Below are 24,640 nucleotides of genomic sequence, written 5' to 3'. Positions count from 1 at the left end.
TTGAGTTGTGCTTGCTGGTTGTTTCCTTTCTTATTTTGAAATGAGTGCAGAAAGCAGTCTTCCTCTGTCACAGGATTCGAATATGACTCTCAAAACACCCGATGGATCCATATGTCCATTGTGTCGGTTCTGCCACAGTCTATTTTCCAACACGCGAATGATTTCACGTAATCTAAGCATTTCATCTTCAAAAGATGTCTGTGTTGCAGATTCCGTTGTTAGTGATTTTATGTGTGTGTCTAGTTGTAGTAACACTTGTGGTAGCTGTTTCTTCTGTGTCAGGAGACAGTTTTATTGTTTTTGCAGTAACACTTTCACGTTTGTATGGCAATTTTCTCTTCATCGTCACTAGTTTTGGCTTATTCGGCACGTCAAATAACGTAGGAACTGCATTCCATACCAATGTCTTCTTTTCCGCGCTCATGAGCTGGTTTGACGCGAACTGTAATGCACAACACTTCACGTTATTGTGCAAATAAGACATCTTTTTGCAGCAGGTCCTGTCTTCTACTGTTTATTAACCATTTCTTGCTCCTAAAAAAGAAAAAAATTTAGTAATTCAATGCAGTTTAGAAAAAATCGTAAATAAAGAGCGCTCTAATGTAATGTTTCAAACCTCTCAGGGTCCTTAGGAAACCTGAAGAACGACAAATGTGGTGTCTTCTTCCTATTACTACTGCAACTGATTGCGCTACATACGCTGCCTTTCGTAAAAACCATCTTAAAAATGAATATAAACGATACTGTTTACATTTACTGAATACCATATTCAGCAGCGTAGCTTCTCCACCGCTTGGGGCGCTGTTGTCGCTGTGTATAACAAAAATCAGCGAGAGTGTCGCGACTGTATATACTGTATTAGACTGTGGTTCTGCCTTACCACGAGCACTCAGAACACGGACGTAGGCTGCCAGTCCTGTCAAAGGGAGGTGTGGCTTGTCCTCCCACTCCACTCTTCTCCCCTAGACAACCAGTACTCCTTGTTTGTTTTACGTTCGCGGCCACCTGCCAGAAAAGCACCCCCTACAACATGAGTGCCAGTACGAGAAATATTAGAGCATGTATAAATTATTCGAACTTGCAATCTGGATTTTGCGAAGCAAATTTAATCAAATTACCAACAATTAAAACTGAAAACAATGTGCTCACCAAAAGCAGCAACTCTATGACTGTGGGAAGACAGCTTCAAAATAATTAGTAGGAACAATATTGTAAATCGATCCGTCACTGCCGGCCGCTGTGGCCGAGCGGTTCTAGACGCTTCATTCCGGAACCGCGCTGCTGCTACGGTCGCAGGTTCGAATCCTGCCTCGGGCATGGTTGTGTGTGATGTACTTAGGTTAGTTAGGTTCTAAGTCTAGGGGACTGATGTCCTCAGATGTTAAGTCCCAAAGTACTTAGAGCCATTTGAACCATTTGATCCGTCGCTCCTTCTTGTTGGAAAATAAATCTGTTATCTCAGATTTAAATGTTCAATTTTACACACAATCGACTTTTCACAGGATAGCAGCCCTAAGGCACTCATTCTTTTTTCATGGTCTTTCTTAGGTACGTTTTAATTCTATTGAGCATTGGAAAGCACCACTCAGCTTATGATGTCGAGATAGGCGTCGTGATTAGAAGTTTCAAAACTTTAACATTCTCGTCGAATGTGTTATCCTCTAGAATCAGCGAATAAACGGAACCGCTCCAGAAACAGCTCTCAACTCAGGCTTAGCATAGAAGACTTGAAACTCTCTCTTCAACTTTCTTTTTTCCAGAAATGTATACGTGTCTTTAATTTCAAGGTATTTGTCTGGAAAATCTGTGATGTATTTGTCAAACTGATTTACATCAACTAAGTTGGCTGCAATGAGCTGTCCAGTAAACTGAAAATGTAATTTTATTTCAGAAAGGACGGCATCGCACACTTCCAAAGCATTTATTTTTTCATGCCCATCAAGAATCCGTGGCTTCTTGGCAGGTATCGTTTCATCATTTTCGAAACTAATCTTGCTAAGTATTGAATCAGTGTCATCTCTGATGTTTTGCATTACCACTTCAAAGTTCTGGTTGTTTTGCTTTGCTGTGATCGGTTCGGTTATCTTCTGAGCCGCGTGGGGTAGCCACGTGATCTAAGGTGTCTTGTCACGGTCTGCGAGGCTCCCCCCTGTCAGAGTTTCGAGTCCTCCCTCGGGCATGGGTGTGTGTAAGCTTAGGGAGCGATGACTGGGTTGGGTTGTTTTGGGGAAGGAGACCAGACAGCAAGGTCATCGGTCTCATCGGATTAGGGAAGGACGGGAAAGGAAGTCGGCCGTGCCCTTTGAAAGGAACCATCCCAGCATTTGCCTGGAGCAATTTAAAGAAATCACGGAAAACCTAAATCAGGATGGCCGGACGCGGATTTGAACTGTCGTCCCCCCGAATGCGAGTCCAGTGTCTAGCCACTGCGCCACCTCGCTCGGTCCTAGGGAGCGATGACCTCGGCAGTTTGGTCCCATAAGACCATACCACAAATTTCCATTTTTTTTTCTTCTTCTGAAGCTGATTAAAAAGTACATCTGCAAGAGGCATTATCTTAAAGAAAAATGATAGTGAGAAAATGAATTTGTTATCTTGCAGTCTTTGTTTGTACGAGGGTCACTCCAAAAGAAATGCACACTATTTTTTTTTAATCCATCATGTTTGAAAGTTTTACATTGTGTAGATACATCATTTAGGAACAATGTTTTCATTTCTCCACATAATTTCCATCCCTCTCAACTGCCTTATGCCATCTTGGAACGAGCGCCTGTATACCCACACGGTAAAATTATGGACCAACCCGTTGGAGTCACAGCTTGGCAGCGTGCACAAGGGAGTCATCATCTTCAAACCTTGTTCCATGAAGAGAGTATTTCAGTTTCCCAAAGAGAAGACAGCCACATGGAGCCAGGTCAGGACTGTAAAGTGGATGTTTCAGTGTTGTCCATCCGAATTTTGTGATCGCTTCCATGGTTTTTTGACTGACATGTGGCCGTGCATTGTCGTGCAAAAGCAAAACATCCTGCTTTTGCCGATTTGGTCGAACACGACTCAGTCGAGCTTGAAGTTTCTTCAATGCCGTCACATATGCATCAGAATTTATGGTGGTTCCACTTGGCATGATGTCCACAAGGAAGAGTCCTTTGGAATCGAAAAACACTGTAGCCATAACTTTCCCAGCAGAAGGTGTACTTTTGAATTTTTATTTCTTGGGTGAATTTGTATGATGCCACTCTATTGGTTGCCTCTTAGTCTCTGGTGAAAAATGATGGGGCCATGTTTCATCACCTGTCACAAATCTTCCAAGAAATTAATTCCACCATTCTCATACTGTTCCAAAAGTTCGCTGCATACCGTTTTTCTTGTTTCTTTGTGAGTCACTGTCAACATCCTGGGAACTCATCTGGCACAAACCTTTGTTAACGACAACACTTTCAGTATTCTGCAAACACTTCCTTCCCCTATCGCAATGTAGCGTGACAATTCGTTCACTGTGATACGTCTGTCAGCCCAGTCACCAATTCGTTAACTCTCTGCAAATTGTCGAGAGTGTGTGCAGTACGAGGCCTGCCGCTGCGAGGACAATCCTGAATATTGCCGTGCCCGCTTTCATCTCATAACCTGCTTGCACGTCGAATAACTGTACTGCGATCGACAGCAGCATCTCCATACACCTTTTTCAACCTCTTGTGGATGTTTCCCACTGTCTCGTTTTCACAGCACAGGAATTCTATGACAGCATGTTGCTTCTGACGAACGTCAAGTGTAGCACCCATCTTGAAGACACACTGTGACGGTGCCACTCACGGGAACAGGTTGAACTAAGTTTGAAAACAAGTGGGAAGGATGTATCTACACTCTGTAAAACTTTCACACATGCAGAATGAAAACTGTATTTTTACAGAAATAGTGTGCATTTCTTTTGGAGTGACCCTCATATGAACAATTTTTTTCAATAGTAGAAGATAGTTTTATGCTCTCACTTGTTTCAGTGACTTCCATAACAATAACAAGATTTTTCCCTGTTTTCAAAAACATCTTTTACCACACACGAATGGTAATTCCATCGCATCACACACACAGGGCAAGCTTTTTTGAATAATAGTATGCAACACTTTTGATCTCTGTGGCGAGTTAGAAACGAAAGAAGAATTACCTGAAAGGTGTGCAAAAAAGAAGCGGGCTTTGCGATTAACAGAGGCTGTCATAAACATAAGGTTGTAATCATGCGCATAACAATGGATGTAGTTTGCATTTTGATATACTCTCAGCTATAATATGAGCATTCTGACTTTCCAGATTAACAAAGTTCCAAAATCTTTCAGCACGTTTTCCCTTAACAACGTAACACAAGACAATAACCAGTCGAAATTCGCAAGACACATCTGTGCTTCATCCGCGATTATTGCAACATAATGCACGTTTCATTTTTTACGAACGTCATCATGATACAGTTGGAACGTGCATTGCAGTAGTTCGTTCTGAACAGTCTTAGAAATGCCTTTCAACACTGATGCTTGAATGAGATGAACTTGAAGATTTTTGTCCAGTGCCGCGCAGAACTGAATTAGCTCGCGAAAAACCCCCTTATTTTGAAAGGCATCACATTCATTGTGGCCCCTGAGGGCTAGTTCCAAAGCACCACAGAACCGAATACAGTTAACAATTAAATTCGATGTATACCTATTCTTTTCTACACGTTTGTTGTGGTTGTCAATTGTTTGTCTATATTGCGAATCTAATTTCTGCTGAATTTTGGTTTTGTTGAGAAATGAAAGACTAAGCACATTATTCACGTGTCACTTTGAATTTCATGTACTTTCATTTTAGGCCATATATGCCCAATATCAGTTATTCTGGCCTCACACCAATGAACATCCCCCCCACCGAATAACACACACGGAAAACAAAAAACAGCGTTGCTTTCTTCACAACCACAAATCCATTTCTTCATTTGGTGAATTTCTGGATTGAACTTAAGGTGTCGATTTTTTTATTTGCTGTTACAGATTCAGATTTTGGAGTGGCCTATTGTTTTTTATCCGAGAGCCCTGTCGCTAAATGACGTTTTTAATAACTCATTTAGTTTGTTCATGTTTGCTATTTTCATAGTCAACTGAATTTTCCCTTGCAGATAACATTGTGCAGACAGTTATAAACGGTCAATTATATGAGCTCGCAATAACTACAACGTATTTGTACGGAACTGTATTACATGAACGTAACGAGTATAAACAGAAATACACCTTTGTTTGGAAAACAGATGCTCAACATGAGGTGAAAACATTAGTTTTTTGTTCTGTAGCATTAGCCCTGCTGTTGTGTGATATACCAATATTGAAATAATGCCTCTTAGTTTCAAAATCTAAGGACATAATTATATTCAAATTACATGTAGCTATTGATGACGATATTTAAGTGTAACATTTAAGTATTCCATTTCATTAAGCATTATTTAGCGTTTAGGAATGCATTAGCATTAACTTGCAAAAAATTGCAAAACTGAATTACAAGATAACTGCGCCCCAATGTATTCTAACATGATCTATAGGTGGCAGGTCCTGCACTTTACTGCTCTCTGATGGAAGGAGCGTAAAGCTCTGAGCCAGACTAGCTGTGGCGCCACCTCTGCCATAGGAAGCGGTTCTCTCTCTCTCTCTCTCTCTCTCTCTCTCTCTCTCTATCTATCTTTTTTACTGTGTAGTGTGGGCTGAAGAGATCATTCTTGATGACTTATTCTTCTAGGATGGGATGTAAGGATAAAAGGAAAACTCTTTACTTATTACACATTCAGTTAGGCTTGGGCACTCAATAGGTCCTTTAGCCTGCTGTCTTTGGTGATGTCTATCTGCTGTGGAGGGTGATATGTGTGACTGCTTTCTCGTATTATGACAGATTGCCTATGGGGGGTGAAACGTTATGGACTTTGGTACTCGATACTTGTGCCACCTTGCAGGGTTTACCGTTCCTACCGATTTTAATTGTATAACTTGGTCCCTAAGGGCATCGATTTTGTCAAAAACTCGTAGAGCCTTGTCATGGACCTTCTCTTGTATAGTGGTCTCGTGGAGTGCAGTGCGGATGCCGACATTTCTTGTCCACCATGCCACCATGGAGCTCCTGTGATCCATTGATAGCAAATGCTTTGCAGCGTTTGGAGTTTGTTGTAGTCGGAGATGCATGTAGTTCCCCACGAGGTGGAGCCATATAATATTGTGGGTTCCACCGTTGCCTTATACAACTGGAGTTTAGTCGTAGGGTTGAGATCCTTACTCTTCTGGATCAAAATCAATGACCTGCTCATCTTCTGGGCTGCCATCTTCTTGTCGTCAATATGCTGCATAAAGAGTAGTTTTTTGTCAAGGTTGACACTGAGGTACTTCACTCCCGGCGACCATGGGATAAATTGATCAGCTATTTGGAGTATATCGTTCAGAAGCGGTTTCTTCCGTGTGAACATAACGGCTGCCATCTTCGTCAGGTTGATCATTATCTAAGAAGCGTGTAGAAGCCAACGGCTGAACCTTTCACACAGCGCTTGTGAGGACAGAATCTTAGGGTTGAGATCCTTACTCTTCAGGATCAAAATCAATGACCTGCTCATCTTCTGGGCTGCCATCTTCTTGTCGTCAATATGCTGCATAAAGAGTAGTTTTTTGTCAAGGTTGACACTGAGGTACTTCACTCCCGGCGACCATGGGATAAATTGATCAGCTATTTGGAGTATATCATTCAGAAGCGGTTTCTTCCGTGTGAACATAACGGCTGCCGTCTTCGTCAGGTTGATCGTTATCTAAGAAGCATGTAGAAGCCAACGGCTGAGCCTTTCACACAGCGCTTGTGAGGACAGATGGTGCCAATCTGCAGTTTGCTCCAAGCTTCAGAAAACTACGGCGAGAGCGCGTGCGGCGAAACGCACCTTTTGTAATCAGAAAATACATCAAGAATCAAGAACTTGATTCACCATGGATCATTTTACACTGATATTGGCTTCGTCATACAGGATGTACTAGTACATACAGAATAACAAAATAAACAAGTGTCAGTACATTATAGAATAAATTTCAACCATGTCAGTGTACCAAATTACACCAGGATAGCTCCTAAAAGTAAATGCAATAAACTATACTATAATCTAATATAAGATACTATTGTATACACTATGTAATTACACACGATTAACCACAGCACACAATAATATGTTTAACTACAGACAACTTTTAAATGCTAATATCCTCCTCAGGCATCTCTAAGAATTCTTTATTGTCATGGAATGGATGATCTGACAGCCAGTTGTACCACTCAGTTAAAAAAAAATTATATACATAGACTGAACATGAATTAGCAATTTATTGAACATTTTGAGTGGGTTAAATTTGTGGTGTGGTATGTCTAAATTAACCTTAGTCCTGGTTTGTGTTCATGTATTTCCCCTCTGGCAATAAATTCTTAAATATTATTTTTAATATAGAGTACAGACACATAGATGTATAAAAATATAATTGTGAGTATTCTAAGTCTGGAAAAATGAGGACGACAGAGCTCCCTATGACCTCTTTTATATATTATGCATAAGTTTTGTTTTCTCTTTGTAATTTCAAGATGTTCTTGATGTGAGGAGAGTGCCTCCATATAATCAGACCATATGAAATATGTGACTGGAATAGCCCAAAGTATGCCACCCTAAGGTACTCTAAGCTCACTACCTCCCTTAGTTTCAAGATAAGGTATGCCACCCGAGATATTTTTTCACATACATGATTGACATGTTCCTCCCAATAGAGTTTAGAGTCAATGTGAATACCTAAGTGTTTTACCGACTTATTGCCTACTTCATTTGATGTTCCCATTAAAAGCTGTTGGGCTTTATCAGGATTGCACAGGAGCTTATTGGCTGCAAACCAGTCCAGGGCCTCCAGATCTGAAATTTTCTGATGTGTGGTAAGTAGTGTAGTATCGTCAGCATAACACATGACAGGGTGGGCTATGTTTTTAGGTAAGTCATTAATAGCTACAATGAACAAGAAGGCTCCAAGGATAGACCCTTGTGGTACACCTGTCATGATTTCCATTTCACAAGACTTACATTTCTGACTAAAACGAATTGTTTTTGGTTACTTAAATAAGAATTTATCACAGCTAAAGTGCTCCCTCTCACCCCCATAAAACTTTAGTTTCCCCAGTAGTACGTCAACAGGAATGCAATTGAAAGCTTTGCTTAGGTCACATAATACCAGTGATACAATGTTATTGTTTACAAAAACTGTTAATGTTTGGTCAATGATTTCCAAGATGGCCCCTGTTGTGTTTTTCCTTTTGCGAAAACCACACTGATTGCTACATAGGATATTGTGTTTTCCAAAGAAGCTGCTTATTTGTGTGTGTATCAGTGCCTCAAATATCTTCGAGAATATTGGAACAATGGAGACTGGTCTGTAGCTTCGGGGAAGATGTTTGTCCCCTTCTGTAAAATCTAGGACAGCTTTTGATACCGTAAGTGCATCTGGAAAAACTCCAAATTCTACACATTTATTAAAAATAAGAGCTAATGTTTTGGCGACTGAGTGTATTGACTTTTAGAACCTGAAAATTTGGATACAGCTTTTATAACATCATATTCCGAAACAATGTTTTATGCGTAGTTTGCAGAGATTTCTCTCTTTTTTTATTTTTTTTATACAAGTGGTGCCACGGCACAGTGATACTACCTCAGAAGTCGTCCCTGAATGTAAGCATAATGAATGACAACAACATTGTGTCCTCTCAGCTCCCTACAGCTGAATCACACAAATTGTACAACTTCAGATTAACACTGCAGCCACACTTGAAAATCGACAGTGTTGTAGAGCAGTAGGACCCCATTATGCTAAAAATGACGACATATTCGAAAATAAAAGCAAAAAATTGTTGACAAGTAAGAACGTATTGCTGCTCGTGAGCTGTGCCATTAAGTTCCTGCTTAACCACAATTTGTGAAGGCATAGCTTTGTTTTTTTTTACAATAATATTTACATATTAATTTGAAAGTAACTCAGTTTGTGTGTCCATATTGACCGTAGTTGATATATGAAAATTGAAGGTACCAGTATTTTAAATCCGTCTTTGTAACTGCAAGAAGATGCGTATTTTATGGCCAAATGCGTTTAGTGATCTGTAATGAAAGATATTTACAATTATCTTGCTTTGCAAATCGAAAACCAGTTCTAAACAAAAGATGTTCATTTTATTTCTGGTATTTTATGTACAATTTTGTATCACATCAGGCAACACCATCTCCTTGCATGTTTGTCAAGTCCTCCATAGAGGCGTCATGTTGGTCAGGCACTGTTGATCAGTTTCGACAGTTTGGGATGTCTTATTGACCTTCATGGTCATATCAACTTTTGGGGGGACACCATATTGATATTGGATTTTGTCATTTTTAGTTGAAGCTTGTATTTGATGACTTTTATATTAAAACGAATGTCCTACGTTTCAAATATTGAGGAACTCTCGAAAATAATTTGTTATAATTAAATGTAAGGTAATGAGAGATGAGCAGTTAAAAGCCTTCAGGAGGTGTAGGTGAAAAAACAATGGCACAGATTTTGTGTTTTTGGAGTAGTGTAGTGGATAAGGCGTTATGTTGTAAAGTGAGATATAGGTCGTGACTAATGCTAAATCGATAGAACAATTTTTTTGATAAGAATGATAATTTTGCGGTCCCGAACACACAATTCCACCACTTCAAGCTGCCAACACTGATAACATAATAGTTTAAACGAAGTAGAAGGTTTAAGATATTTGGGGAAACGTTGCCGAAATTGTATCATTTTGGGAATTTATTTTTGTGCCTGCCATGGAGGAATTCCGAAAACTCGGTCTGAAAACGCCGCTGTTGATTCCAGCCTACTTCCACATAGTTTTGTGGTGCTGCTATGTGTTGTGTTTCACATCAAGAAATGCACAGTTTCGCAAAGCAATGCCAAACGAAGAAATACCTCGAAAATGTGCAAGCAGACGGCATTTCCTGAGGTGAGCGAGAACTGGACATAAAATACCGTAATTAAAATCAACGTATTTTGTAACAAACTGTTTTTTGAATTAGAAAGCAAGTCGCATTGTAAATACAATCATTGCATATTACTGATTACGTTTTATTTCAATAAAAGGAAACATGTTTTGTGGCAAAATACGTATTTTCCTGTAGTTAAAGAGACAGATTTAAAAAATCTTTAATATGAGATATTAACCATCCTTACCAGGGCTGACCTTAGGCATGTGCAAACGGTGCAAACTGCACAGGGCCCCAAGCTTCTAGGGCGTCCGAGCTTCTAGGGGCTCCGCCTAAAACATTAGAGTGTGATTTGGAAACTGTCACCGGTAATTTTATTATTACAGATAAAGTGAAAAAATAAACTAAGGTGTTTATGAACTACTTTTAATGTAATGTAATCATGTACCCATTGTGACACGACTATGACCACGAGTACATTTCAGAAAATTATGCCTGCATCGGAGTTGAGGCAGCCAGGGGCTATGATACTGATGCGTTATAGTAATATCTATTGTCAACATACGGCTATTGCTCATGCATAAATTAAGAGGAATGTGATTCATTATTTCTTAGCGCCTCTCCGCGCTCTTTCTACTCATTGCTGGGGCTAGCAATCAAGCATGACATTCTTCTTTCCATCAGTGGGTGTTTCCACAGAATGATTTGTTCATTGTCGTCTGTTTAAACGTACCTTACTTTTCCAGTTCACGCCGTTTTACTTGTCGTGTGTGCACTCTGTATGAGGATATGGTGTTTTTGCCTGTCCTGTGAAGGTCAAAGTGCTAACACGGCCGGCCGCGGTGGCCAAGCGCTTCTAGGCGCTTCAGTCCGGAACCACGCGGCTGCTACGGTCGCAGATTCGAATCCGGCCTCGGGCAGGGATGTGTGTGATGTCCTTAGGTTAGTAAGGTTTAAGTAGTTCTAAGTTTAGGGGACTGATGACCTCAGATTTTAAGTTCCATAGTGCTCAGAGCCACTTGAATCATTTTTTGCTAACACGGAAATTTCTCGTGAAAGGGACAAATTTAGAAAATACGATTCAGGTGCTCAAAAGGTCAAGAAAAAGCTACAACATGAACAGCTTTTGAATACACAAAAAGGAGCTTTCGAAAAATTTCTTCAACCAACAACTTCAGACACTGACATCAAAGTGTGCTTAAAGGACGATGGCATGAACAGTAGTCTCTCATCATGTGGTGCTTTAGATCAAAGTGAACATGAAGCGTTGGAATGGGGACCTCCTGCTATCTCACATTCAGGTAGGACTAGTAGCAGCAGTTGTGAAGTAATCACAAATGCGGACCCAGCCACTTGGCCTAATCCTTTAACATCCTCAGTGATAAATGAAACTGCACAGAAAGGTCCTACTAAAATTATAAATTTTTAGTATCGCATAAATGAGAACAGAAGAAAATTTTCAACTCTTTTTTAAAGTAAGAACTTTACCAAATGGAGAAAAAAAGGGATCGTAAATGGCTTGTGTATTCGAAAGCTACCGAATTTTTGTTTTGTTTTTAGTGTCAACTTTTTGGCTTCAAGTGCTTGAACAATAGTTAAACCACATAAACAGTAAAAAAAAAAGTATAGAATGAGAGATGCGTTTGAAACAAAAAAGTGGTATTGGTCAAACTGACCTTGAACTACTAGAACAAAGAGAAGGAACATTGGTGTCAGGTTCTAAAATGAATTATACTCATCATCATGTACCTAGCTCAACGTAATATGGCCTTAGCTGGAACCGGCGACAAGCTCTATCAAGCACACAATGGTAAATTTCTTGGTAAATTTGATGACAGAATTTGACCCGGTTTTGCATGAACATTTTAGAAGGGTAAAACTCCAGAAATTCACGACAATTATATTTGGGAAGCCATTCAGAATGAACTCGTAAATTTGCCTGCCAACAAAGTAAAAAACAGCACTGTTAATTTTGTAAGAGAAAGTAAATATTTTTCTGCCATGCTTGATTGTACTCCTGATATAAGTAACAATGAGCAAATGACATTGATTGTTACGTTTGTAAATTTATCAGAAGACGCAATAACTGTAGAAGAACACTTCCTCAACTTTCTGAACGTCACTGCAATAACAGCAGAAAGTTTGACTGAAACACTTTTGTCGAAACTAGATCAACTAGGACTCGATACTCGTGATTGCACAGGGCAACATTACGATAATGGCGCAAATATGAAATGTTGTGGCGTAACAAGCTAGTTACGCCACACTGAGAAGGGAGCCGAAAGGCACGCGTACACACACGCCGACTGGCGTCAAGTCTGGAACAAGATACGTTATGACTGCTATAAAGAAAATACGTAGCTTTGGAATATACTTAACTTTATTCTTTGTTGGTTTACAAAGTTCTTCTTGAGACATTTATACGATAACTCTCAAACTAGGTAAGGCTAATGGCGCCTTGCTAGGTCGTAGCCATGGACTTAGCAGAAGGCTATTCTAACTGTCTCTCGGCAAATGAGAGGAAGGCTTCGTCCGTATTGTCGCTAGCAATGTCGTCGTACAATTTTTTTTTTTTTTTTCTTCATTTATTGAATTTCAATTCCCACCGAAGGGGGCGGGCTGGCAGCAGCTTAGTATGCCGCTCTTCAGCCGACAGATTTTGTGACAAAGATCAAGAGAACAAATAATAAAAAACAGGCGATAAAATCGGAGACTTAGAGAGTAACAAGGCGAAAAGAAATCGTGGAACTTAAAACAACAACACAGGGATGACGACGCTAATAAAAATACATACGAAGCAGACAGGGAAAACAATAGACAATTAAAAAAAACACGGCGACAGTCTGGATTCTGTTCGCAAAGGACATAAAATTCACACCTAGCGACAGCATGGTTTCTGTTCGCAACACGAGAAAGACGAACAACACTGAATAGTCACTGGAACACTGCACTAAAAAGTTGGCAAATGTGACACCACAGTCGAGAGCAGGTGGGGGGAAACTGGACAGAAGATGGGAAAACAAAAAAGGGGGGAAAGGAGAGTGAAAGCGAAGGGGGGGAGCCGGGAAAGGAGGTGAAGGAGGATGAGGACCCATAAGAGGGGTGGGGGGCAGACGCGACAGGGAGTGGGGTAGGCAGAGGAGGGGAATACAAAAGGACTGGGAGGGAGAAGGGAGGTTTAGTGGAGAGAAAACAGGACGGAAGGGGGGGGGGCAGAGGGAGCCCAGGGAAAGGACAGAGGAAAGGAGGGGGATTGAGGATCAGAGTTGATAGGAAGGATAAATGGAGGGAGAGAGGGCATCATCCGGGAGGGGGAGTTGACGGAAGCCACCTTGGGAAAGGAGATGGAGGGTGTAGAGATGGAGGGTAGGGGGGACACAACGGTGAAGACGTGGCAGGGGGCAGGGATGGGAGAGGAGAGGAGCAACCAGGGGGTGAGAGGGTTCAAGACGGCGGGAGGTGTAGAGGATGCGGATATGTTCGAGGAATAGGAGCAGATGGGGGAAAGGAATGAGATCATAGAGGATCCGCGTGGGGGACAGGAGGCGGATACGGAAGGCGAGGCGGAGTGCATGACGCTCAAGGATCTGGAGGGACTGATAGAATTTGGGGGGGGGGGGGGCAGATATCCAGGCAGGACTGGCATAACAGAGGATGGGATGGATGAAGGATTTGTAGGTGTGGAGGATGGTAGAGGGGTGCAACCCCCATGTCCGGCCAGAGAGGAGTTTGAGGAGTCGGAGGCGGTTGTGGGCTTTGGATTGGATGGAGCGGAGATGAGGTATCCAGGTGAGGTGACGGTCAATGGTGAGGCCAAGGTAGGTGAGGGTGGGGGTGAGGCAGACAGGATGTGCGCAGACAGTAAGGGAGAAATCCAGGAGCCGGAAGGAGCGAGTGGTACGCCCTACGATGATTGCCTGGGTCTTGGAAGGATTGAGTTTCAGGAGCCATTGGTTACACCATGCAGCAAAAAGGTCAAGGTGATTCTGGAGAAGGCGTTGGGACCGTTGGAGGGTAGGAGCGAGGGCGAGGAATGCGATGTCATCAGCATATTGCAAGAGGTGTACTGGAGGGGGGGGGGGGGTTGGGGCATATCTGCCGTGTACAGGAGGTAGAGGAGAGGGGAGAGGACAGAGCCCTGGGGCACACCGGCAGAGGGGTAGAAGGTGTGGGAATTGGCATGATGGACGGTAACATAGGAGGGGCAGTGGGAGAGGAAGGAGGCCACCAGATGGATGTAGTTGATAGGAAGGGCGTAGGTTTGGAGTTTAAACAGGAGACCGGGATGCCAGACACGGTCATAGGCCTTTTCGAGGTCAAGTGAGACAAAAATGGAGGAGCGACGGGAGTTAAGCTGGAGGGAGAGGAGATGAGTGAGGCGGAGGAGTTGGTCATCAGCAGAGAAGGAAGGTCGAAAGCCACATTGGGTGTTTGGGAGGAGGTGGTTTTGGTGGAGGTGGAGATGGATGCGCCGGGAAAGGATGGATTCCAAGAGCTTGCTGAACACCGATGTGAGACAGATAGGACGATAGGAAGAGGCATCAGATGGAGGCTTATTGGGTTTGGAGAACATCAGGATACGGGAGGTTTTCCACAGGTCGGGATAGAAGCCAGTGGCAAGGATGACATTGTAGAGGGTGGCAAGGAGGGAAAGGAAGGAGGGAGGGCAGTGTTTGAGGTGGCGGTAGGTAACGCAGTCGTGGCCGGGAGCAGTGTTGCGTTTAGTGCGGAGTGTGAGGCTGATGTCCTGTGTAGTGATGGGAGTGTTAAGTGCAGAAGGTGGGGTGTGGCCCAAGTACTGGAAGCTAGGAGCAAGGGGAGGAACAGAGGTATTTGTACGGTCCATGACATCAGGGAAGAGGGAATAATCAAAGTGGGGATCATCTGGGATGGAAAAAACATCAGAGAGGTGGGAGGCAAAGTGGTTGGCCTTACTGAGGTTGTCAGGAAAGCGACGGTCATTAAGGAGGAGAGGGTACTGGGGGGTGGGGCGGTTCCCAGTAAGGTGGTGGAAAGCAGACAAATACTTGGAAGAGTTGATGGGGAGCGTGGTGTTGAGGTGTGTACATGTCTGGTGCCAGGCTCGGCGTTTCTTCGCAACAAGCAGGTTGCGGATGTGTCGCTGTAATTGCCGGTGGCGGGTAAGTGTATCCCGGTCACGAGTGTGGAGAAAAGAGCGGTAGAGGCGGCGGGACTCTCGAAGGAGAAGGACGGCCTGTGGAGGCAGGGCGGGGCGGTGAGGGTGGATGGCTTTGGTGGGGATATGGGTGGCGACGGCGTCAGACAATGTCTGGTGCAGGAAGGCAGCAGCGCGAGCGATGTCATCAGGAGACTGGAGGGTAAGGTCGTGGCCGTCAACCTGGGTGTGAATGGAATCCCGGTAGGCATCCCAGTTGGCACGGGAGTAATCATGGACAAGTTTAGGAGGGACGTCAGGGCGAGGAGCGTGGCGGGGATGGCGACCGTTAGAGATAGTGAGGAGGACAGGAGCATGGTCACTGCCAATGAGGTCAAGGACATCCGCGGTGATGCGCCCAAGGTGGTTTGGAGAGGCAAGGACCACATCAGGAGTGGTGTTGGATTCGGGCCGGGTGTGCTGAGGCAGGGGAACCAGGTCTCCCTGGAGAGTGGTGAGAAACTGATGCCACCGCCGGAGGTCGGCAGGATCACGGCTGTGGATATTGAGGTCGGCGGCAATCACGTAGGTGGAGAAGGTGTGGTCAATGTGGGCCAGGAAATCGTACGGGATGGGGGTGCGAGGGCGGACATAAATGGTGGCACAGGTGATGGTAAGGGTGGGGAAGAAGAGGCTGAGGGTGAGATGCTCGGCAGGATTGTTAAGGAGAGGTTGGGGCCGGACAGGGAGGTGCTTGAGGTAGCCTATAGCAACTCCGCCACGCGCGAGAGGGTACGGGTTATCGGTGCAGTGTAGAGTGTAAGGAGCCGTGGAGACGGAGATACGGGGTTGCAGGAAGGTTTCATTTAGGATGAAGGCATCCACGCGGTGCTGATGGAGGGTGTGGAGGAAGAGGAGTTTGTGGGTGGGCAGGGAGCAAATGTTGTGGTACAGGATACGGTACGGTTGTAGTACCATGGGAGTGGAGAGTTAGACAAGGGTGGTGAGGGGGGTGAAGGTGAAGTGGGCCTGGTTGTGGGAGTATGTGGCATAGGTGGTAAGATGGAAGATGGAATGGGCAGCGAGGGCGATTTGGGAAAGAGTGTGTGAGCGCTGGAAGGGGTGGATGTTTTGGAGCACAACGGTGGTGAAACGGATGATGTCCTCAGCAGTAGGGGGAGGGCGGAGCGAGTTGTTGGGGTGGATGGGGTCATCAACAGGACGGACAGGCACGGTGAGCTCAGGGGTTACTGGTGGAGGTTTCGCTTTACACTTCGAGGAGTAGGTAGGATGTGGTTCGTTGCAAGTGTTGCAGGAGGGGGGGAGAGGTGAGGTTGGGGCAATGCTTGAGGAAGTGGGAAGCTTTGCAGTGGGGACAAGTAGGGGGGTTCCTGCAGGCAGAGGTAATGTGGTCGTTGTAGGTGAGACAGCGTTGGCAGCGGAAGGATTGGACGGGGGAACGGGAGGGGTCCACCTTATGGCGCTGATTGTAGATGAGGGCTCCCTCGGTGAGGAGGCGGTCAATGGAGGAGGAGGATTCGGTGAATATCCGCATGAGAAAAGTCGGCCCGGCATCATTGAAGATGCGACGGGCCGAGCGGATTTCAATGTCGGGCCGGGAGTTGAGTTCCGCCAACACCTCAGCCTCCGTGATCACGGGGCTAAGCTTCGTGATCACAGCGGTGAAGGTTGGCGGACGCCGGGGAGGTTGAGGCTGATGGGGAGAGGACGGGGTGTGGTAGGGGGTGAGGGTTGCACGTTGGCCAAATTGGATACGGGGGATGCGGGAGAGGAGATCGGTGTGGAGGGAAGCACTGGGGGATTTGATGAGGACCGAGTCCTTGCGAGGAATCAGTTGGGAGATGGGAGCATTGGGGTAGTATTTCCGGATGGCGAGGCTGAGGGAGCGGGCATCAAGGAATTGTGGGTCAGGATTGGAGAGTACAAAGGTGTGGGTGGCAGGTGGGGCGGGGGCGGGGGTCGGAGCCGCGTCCATGGGGGTGGGTGGGTCACTGGGGTTGGGGGTTTTTTTGGAGGAGACTGCGGGGGAAGGGTCAACATTCGGGCGCTTTGAAGGTTTCGTGGGCACGACCGGGTGGAGAGGGGGCAGGGGTACGGGTTGCAGGGGGAGATGGCGGGGGGCAGGACCACCCTGAGCAGCGGATGACGCAGACGGAGGGGGCGTGGGTGTCACTGAGACTGTGGAACGTCGAGCAGAGATCCGTGCTGGCTTGGAGCCTGTCGGAGGCGGTGCAGGGAGCGGCGGAAAGTCAGTAGCTGTCGATGGGGCGACAGTGATATGGGAGGAAGAGTTGGGGGTGGTTACAGCCGAAAGTGGTGCAGGGGTGGGGTGGACAGGGAGAGAAGGAAGGACGGGAAGTGGGGTGGAGGAGGAGCTCCATGTGATGGTGGTTGGAGCAGCGGAAGGATAGGTGAAAATGATAGTGGTGGTGGTGGTGGGTTGGGACATGGCGGCGACGCGCGAGAAGGGCGGCGGCGGCGACCAGACGGCGGCGGCGGCAGGCGGCGGCAGCGGCGGCGGCGAGCACCGGCAGGCGGCAGGCGACGGCGGCGAGCACCGGCAGGCGACGGCGGCGGCGAGCTCCGGCAGGCGGCGACGGCGGCGGCGGCGGCGGCGAGGACCGGAAGGCGGTGACCAAACGGCGGCGCAGACGGCGACGGCGGCGACCGGCAGGCGGCGGCGGCGGCAGGCGGCGACCAGGCGGCGGCGGCGAGGCCCGGCAGGCGGCGACCAGGCGGCGGCGGCGAGGCCCGGCAGGCGGCGACGGCGGCGGCGAGGACCGGAAGGCTGCGACCAAGCGGCGGCGGCGGCGAGCACCGGCAGGCGGCGGCGAGGAGGGCCGGACGGCGAGCAGTATGGACGGCAAGCAGACGACACGGCAAGGAAACGGCGGGAAGCTTCCACATCGAAGGTGCACCCTGAGAGTAGCCCAGGCAGTGAAACTCTTCGATGAAGAAGAGAGGGAATCCAACCCTCGAATGTCGTCGTACAACTGGGGCCGAGTGCTATATCGTATCTCGAGACCTGCCTTGTGGTGGCGCTCGGTCTGCGATCACACAGTGGCGACACGCGGATCCGACATGTACTAAATGGACAGCGGCCGATTTAAGCTACCACCTAGCAAGTGTAGTGTCTGGCGGTGACACCACATGAAAGGTTATCGAAGCGGTGTTTAAGCTAGAATTCTAAAGTGCAATGCAAGAGCATCTTATATCCATCTTGTGTTATCATATGCAGCAGAATCTACAACAAAAGCACTCACATGTTTTGGTGTAATTCAAAGAATGTAAATTTTTTTTCGGTGCATCCACTCAGAGGTGGGAAATTTATGAGCAGCGTACCAGCTTTAGCGGTGAACAAGCTTTCAAACACTCGATGGCAAAGTTGGGTGGAGAAGGTCACAGCTCTAATGTACCAGACAAGGGAAGCCAGTGACGCCCATCTTGAGGTGAGCAACAGCAAAGTGGTTCAAATGGCTCTAAGCACTATGGGACTTAACATCTGAGGTCATCAGTCCCATAGACTACTTAAACCTAACTAACCTAAGGACATCACACACATCCATACCCGAGGCAGGATTAGAAACCTGCAACTTTAGGAGTAGCGCAGTTCTGGATGAGCAACAGCACTGTTGAATCGAAATGAAAGAGTGAAGCACACTCGCTTGCTGTGAACGAATCAGACATGCGCTTATTTCCTTGACCAAAAATACATTCCATTCAAAAGATAACTATTGACAGTGCAGTCAACCAATTAGAACGAAGTTACCATCAACCAATGAAAACGTTCCGCGCGAATCGACTGGAAATTAACTTCTGACGTTTACAAAACATTTGTGTGTCACGAAATGACTGAATAAACAAAACAAATATTCACCACGAAACGGTTGGGAGTTCCAGTTAGGCAAACCGTGAAACTTTGTGTTTGCCTCCCTTTACCGAGCGAGGTGGTGCAGTGGTTAGCAAATTGGATTCGCGTTCGAGAGGACAACGTGTCAAATCAGCATCTTGGCATCCTGATTTATGTTTTCAGTGATTTCTCTAAATCACTTCAGGCAAATTCTGGCTCAATGGGACCAATGACCGCAACGTTTGGTCCCTTCCCCCAAATCAACCAAATGACAATGCCTCCTTTTATCCCCACAAATCCATGATTCACCTTGACATTCAATACTTCGTGTTTGTTAATGTTGTAATGTGGAATTCACTGAATCTGTGAAAATGAGTTCTATGGCAGCATAAACATAGTACACCAGTGAAATACCCACATGAAACCAAGATTCGCCATGAAATTTTATATTTTGTGTGTTGTTGTTGTGGCCTTCAGTCCTGAGACTGGTTTGATGCAGCTCTCCATGCTACTCTATCCTGTGCAAGCTTCTTCATATCCCGGTACCTACTGCAACCTACATACTTCTGTATCTGTTTAGTGTATTCATCTCTTGCTCTCCCTCTAAGATTTTTACTCTCCACGCTGCCCTCCAATACTAAATTGGTGATCCCTTGATGCCTCAGAACATGTCTTACCAACCGATCCCTTCTTCTAGTCAAGTTGTGCCACAAACTTCTCTTCTCCCCAATCCTATTCAATACTTCCTCATTAGTTATATGATCTACCCATCTAATCTTCGGTATTCTTCTGTAACACCACATTTCGAAAGCTTCTATTCTCTTCTTGTCCAAACTATTTATCGTCCATGTTTCGCTTCCATACATGGCTACACTCCATAAAAATACTTTCAGAAAAGACTTCCTGACACTTAAATATACAGGGTGTTACAAAAAGGTACGGCCAAACTTTCAGGAAACATTTCTCACACACAAAGAAAGAAAATAAGTTATGTGGACATGTATCCGGAAACGCTTACTTTCCATGTTAGATCTCATTTTATTACTTCTCTTCAAATCACATTAATCATGGAATGGAAACACACAGCAACAGAACGTACCAGCGTGACTTCAAACACTGTGTTACAGGAAATGTTCAAAATGTCCTCCGTTAGCGAGGATACATGCATCCACCCTCTGTCGCATGGAATCCCTGATGCGCTGATGCAGCCCTGGAGAATGGCGTATTGTATCACAGCCGTCCACAATACGAGCACGAAGAGTATCTACATTTGGTACCGGGGTTGCGTAGACAAGAGCTTTCAAATGCCCCCATAAATGAAAGTCAAGAGGGTTGAGGTCAGGAGAGTGTGGAGGCCATGGAATTGGTCCGCCTCTACCAATCCATTGGTCACCAAATCTGTTGTTGAAAAGCGTACGAACACTTCGACAGAAATGTGCAGGAGCTCCATCGTGCATGAACCACATGTTGTGTCGTACTTGTAAAGGCACATGTTCTAGCAGCACACGTAGAGTATCCCGTATGAAATCATGATAACGTGCTCCATTGAGCGTAGGTGGAAGAACATGGGGCCCAATCAAGACATCACCAACAATGCCTGCCCAAACGTTCACAGAAAATCTGTGTCGATGACGTGATTGCACAATTGCGTGCGGATTCTCGTCAGCCCACACATGTTGATTGTGAAAATTTACAATTTGATCACGTTGGAATGAAGCCTCATCCGTAAAGAGAACATTTGCACTGAAATGAGGATTGACACATTGTTGGATGAACCATTCGCAGAAGTGTACCCGTGGAGGCCAATCAGCTGCTGATAGTGCTTGCACACGCTGTACATGGTACAGAAACAACTGGTTCTCCCATAGCACTCTCCATACAGTGACGTGGTCAACGTTACCTTGTACAGCAGCAACTTTTCTGACGCTGACATTAGGGTTATCGTCAACTGCACGAAGAATTGCCTCGTCCATTGCAGGTGTCCTCGTCGTTCTAGGTCTTCCGCATGTCAACACAAGCACCGAAGTCAACATTACCTTCCTTCAATTGGGTCAACTGGCGGTGAATCGAGGAAGTGCAGTACATACTGACGAAACTAAAATGAGCTCTAACATGGAAATTAAGCGTTTCCGGACACATGTCCACATAACATCTTTTCTTCATTTGTGTGTGAGGAATGTTTCCTGAAAGTTTGGCCGTACCTTTTTGTAACACCCTGTATACTCGATGTCAACAAATTTCTCTTCTTCAGAAACGCTTTCCTTGCCATTGCCAGTCTACATTTTATATCTTCTCTACTTCGACCATCATCAGTTATTTTGCTCCCCAAATAGCAAAACTCCTTTACTACTTTAAGTGTCTCATTTCCTAATCTAATTCCCTCAGCATCACCCGAGTTTATTCGACTACATTCCATTATCCTCGTTTTGCTTTTGTTGATGTTCATCTTATATCCTCCTTTCAAGACACTATCCATTCTGTTCAACTGCTCTTCCAAGTCCTTTGCTGTCTCTGATAGAATTACAATGTCATCGGCGAACCTTAAAGTTTTTATTTCTTCTCCATGGATTTTAATACCTACTCCGAATTTTTCTTTTGTTTCCTTCACTGCTTGCTCAATATACAGATTGAATAACATTGGGGAGCGGCTACAACCCTGTCTCACTCCCTTCCCAACCACTGCTTCCCTTTCATGTCCCTCGACTCTTATAACTGCCATCTGGTTTCTATACAAATCGTAAATAGTCTTTCGCTCCCTGCATTTTACCCCTACCACCTTCAGAATTTGAAAGAGAGTATTCCAGTCAACATTGTCAAAAGCTTTCTCTAAGTCTACAAATACTAGAAACGTAGGTTTGCCTTCGCTTAATCTAGCTTCTAAGATAAGTCGTAGAGTCAGTATTGCCTCATGTGTTCCAATATTTCTACGGAATCCAAACTGATCTTCCCCGAGGTCGGCTTCTACCAGTTTTTCCATTCGTCTGTAAAGAATTTGCGTTAGTATTTTGCATCCGCGATTTATTAAACTGATTGTTCGGTAATTTTCACATCTGTCAGCACCTGCTTTCTTTGGGATTGGAATTATTATATTCTTCTTGAAGTCTGAGGGTAGTTCGTCTGTCTCATACATTTTGCTCATCAGATGGTAGAGTTTTGTCAGGTCTCCCAAGGCTGTCAGTAGCTCTAATGGAATATTGTCTACCCCCAGGGCCTTGTTCGACTTAGGTCCTTCAGTGCTCTGTCAAACTTTTCACGCGGTACCACATCTCCCATTTCATCTTCATCTACATCCTTTTCCATTTCCATAATATTGCCCTCAAGTACCAGGCCCTTGTATAGACCCTCTATATACTCCTTCCACCTTTCTGCTTTACCTTCTTTGCTTAGAACTTGGTTTCCATCTGAGCTCTTGATATTCATACAAGTGGTTCTCTTTTCTCCAAAGGTCTCTTTTGTTTTCCTGTAGGCAGTATCTATCTTAATCCTAGTGAGATAAGCCTCTAAAAAAAACGGTTCAAATGGCTCTGAGCATTATGGGACTCAACTGCTGAGGTCATTAGTCCCCTAGAACTTAGAACTAGTTAAACCTAACTAACCTAAGGACATCACAAACATCCATGCCCGAGGCAGGATTCGAACCTGTGACCGTAGCGGTCTTGCGGTTCCAGACTGCAGCGCCTTTAACTGCACGGCCACTTCGGCCGGCAGATAAGCCTCTACATCCTATCATTTGTCCTCTAGCCATGCCTGCTTAGCCATTTTGCGCTTCCTGTCGATCTCATTTTTGAGACGTTTGTATTCCTTTTTGCCTGCTTCATTTACTGCATTTTTATGTCTTCTCCTTTCATCAATTAAATTCAATATTTCTTCTGTCACCCAAGGATTTTTACTAGCTGTTTCTTCACCAATAGATTGTGGTCAGAGTCCATATCTGCCCCTGGAAATGTCTTACAATTTAAAAGCTGGTTCTTAAATCTCTGTCTTACCATTATATAATCTATCTGAAACCTTTTAGTATCTCCAGGGTTCTTCCATGTATACAACCTTCTTTCATGATCCTCGAACTAAGTGTTAGCTATGATTAAGTTGTGCTCTGTGCAAAATTCTACCAGGCGGCTTCCTCTTTCATTTCTTAGCCGCAATCCATATTCACCTACTACGTTTCCTTCTCTCCCTTTTCCTACTACCGAATTCCATTCCCCCATGACTTCACTATCTGAATAATTTCTTTTATTTCATCATAGATTTCTTCAATTTCTTCGTCATCTGCAGAGTGAGTTGGGATATAAACTTGTACTACTGTAGTAGGCGTGGGCTTCGTGTCTATCTTGGGCACAATAAGGCGTTCACTATGCTGTTTGAAGTAGCTTATCTGCACTCCTATTTTTTATTCATTATTAAACCGACTCCTGCATTACCCCTATTTGATTTGGTATTTATAACCCTCTATTCACCTGACCAAAAGTCTTGTTCCTCCTGCCACCGAACTTCACTTAATTCCACTATATCTATCTTTAACTTATCCACTTCCCTTTTTAAATTTTCTAACCTACCTGCCCGATTAAGGGATCTGACATTCCACAGTCCAATCCGTATAACTCTAGTTTTCTTTCTCCTGATAACTTCGTCCTCTTGAGTAGTCCCCGCCCGGAGATCCGAATGGGGAACTATTTTACCTCCGGAATATTTTACCCAAGAGGACGCCATCATCATTTAACCATACAGTAAAGCTGCATGCCCGTGTATGTAGACCTAATTTGATTTTGTATTGTGGAAGTCATTAAAACTTGGATATAGAGTGGTTGCAGTGTAGTGTGTGTTCTTTTGCTTAACTCATAATTAAACTTTTGAAGTTGTGCCCTCTGTGTGGCTTTGGTGAATATCCTAAAATGCTAATGATAAAAAAGTCGCGGATTGATAATTAATTACAACTGGTGGTGAAAATTGTGTTGTTAATGCTTAACACAATTCCAACCACAGTACAATGATGATTTTGATTTGATCCATCTTTAAGCAATTTCCATGAAATTGATGTTGACATTTTACATAGCTACATAATATGTCATACATTTTAACATGTTCAAGGAATATATATGGTTTTTACTGCACACATTTTGTAATAATTAAATATAAATGTGTCATACAGAAAGACAAAAGGAGAAACAGTATACATAACACAATAAACATGCTGAGAAAAACATTTTAACAAATATAAATGAGATATACTTGATACATATTAATCATTAAATATCATTATGAAAACAAAACCCAACAGCATGATACAATACCATTTTCGTAATAACTCAAGTAATATAGTGGTCATATCGTACATCAGCTTGAGTAGATCAGATCATTTTTATTACATATTTTAAATTCTTCTATTATATAGAAGGCGTTTTGTTCAAGCCACCTTTTTATAATATTTCTGAAGACATTCAGCAATACTCTGTGTGCTGTAGGTGGTAACATTTTAAATAATCGTATCCCTTTCTACGTGTAAATGTTTTGGGTTTCCTTAAGTGCAGTAACCCAAATGTCCATGTGTGTCATGGTTATGTACAGACTTTCATAGTTCATGGCGGTCTTGGTTTTCCTTAATGTGGACGAAGCAGCTGAGAATACACAGTGATGCACGTGTCAGTATTTTGAGCTTTTT

Source organism: Schistocerca serialis, chromosome 3 (assembly GCF_023864345.2).
Source record: "Schistocerca serialis cubense isolate TAMUIC-IGC-003099 chromosome 3, iqSchSeri2.2, whole genome shotgun sequence".
Lineage (NCBI taxonomy): Eukaryota > Metazoa > Arthropoda > Insecta > Orthoptera > Acrididae > Schistocerca > Schistocerca serialis.
Note: the sequence above shows the minus strand (reverse complement) of the source record.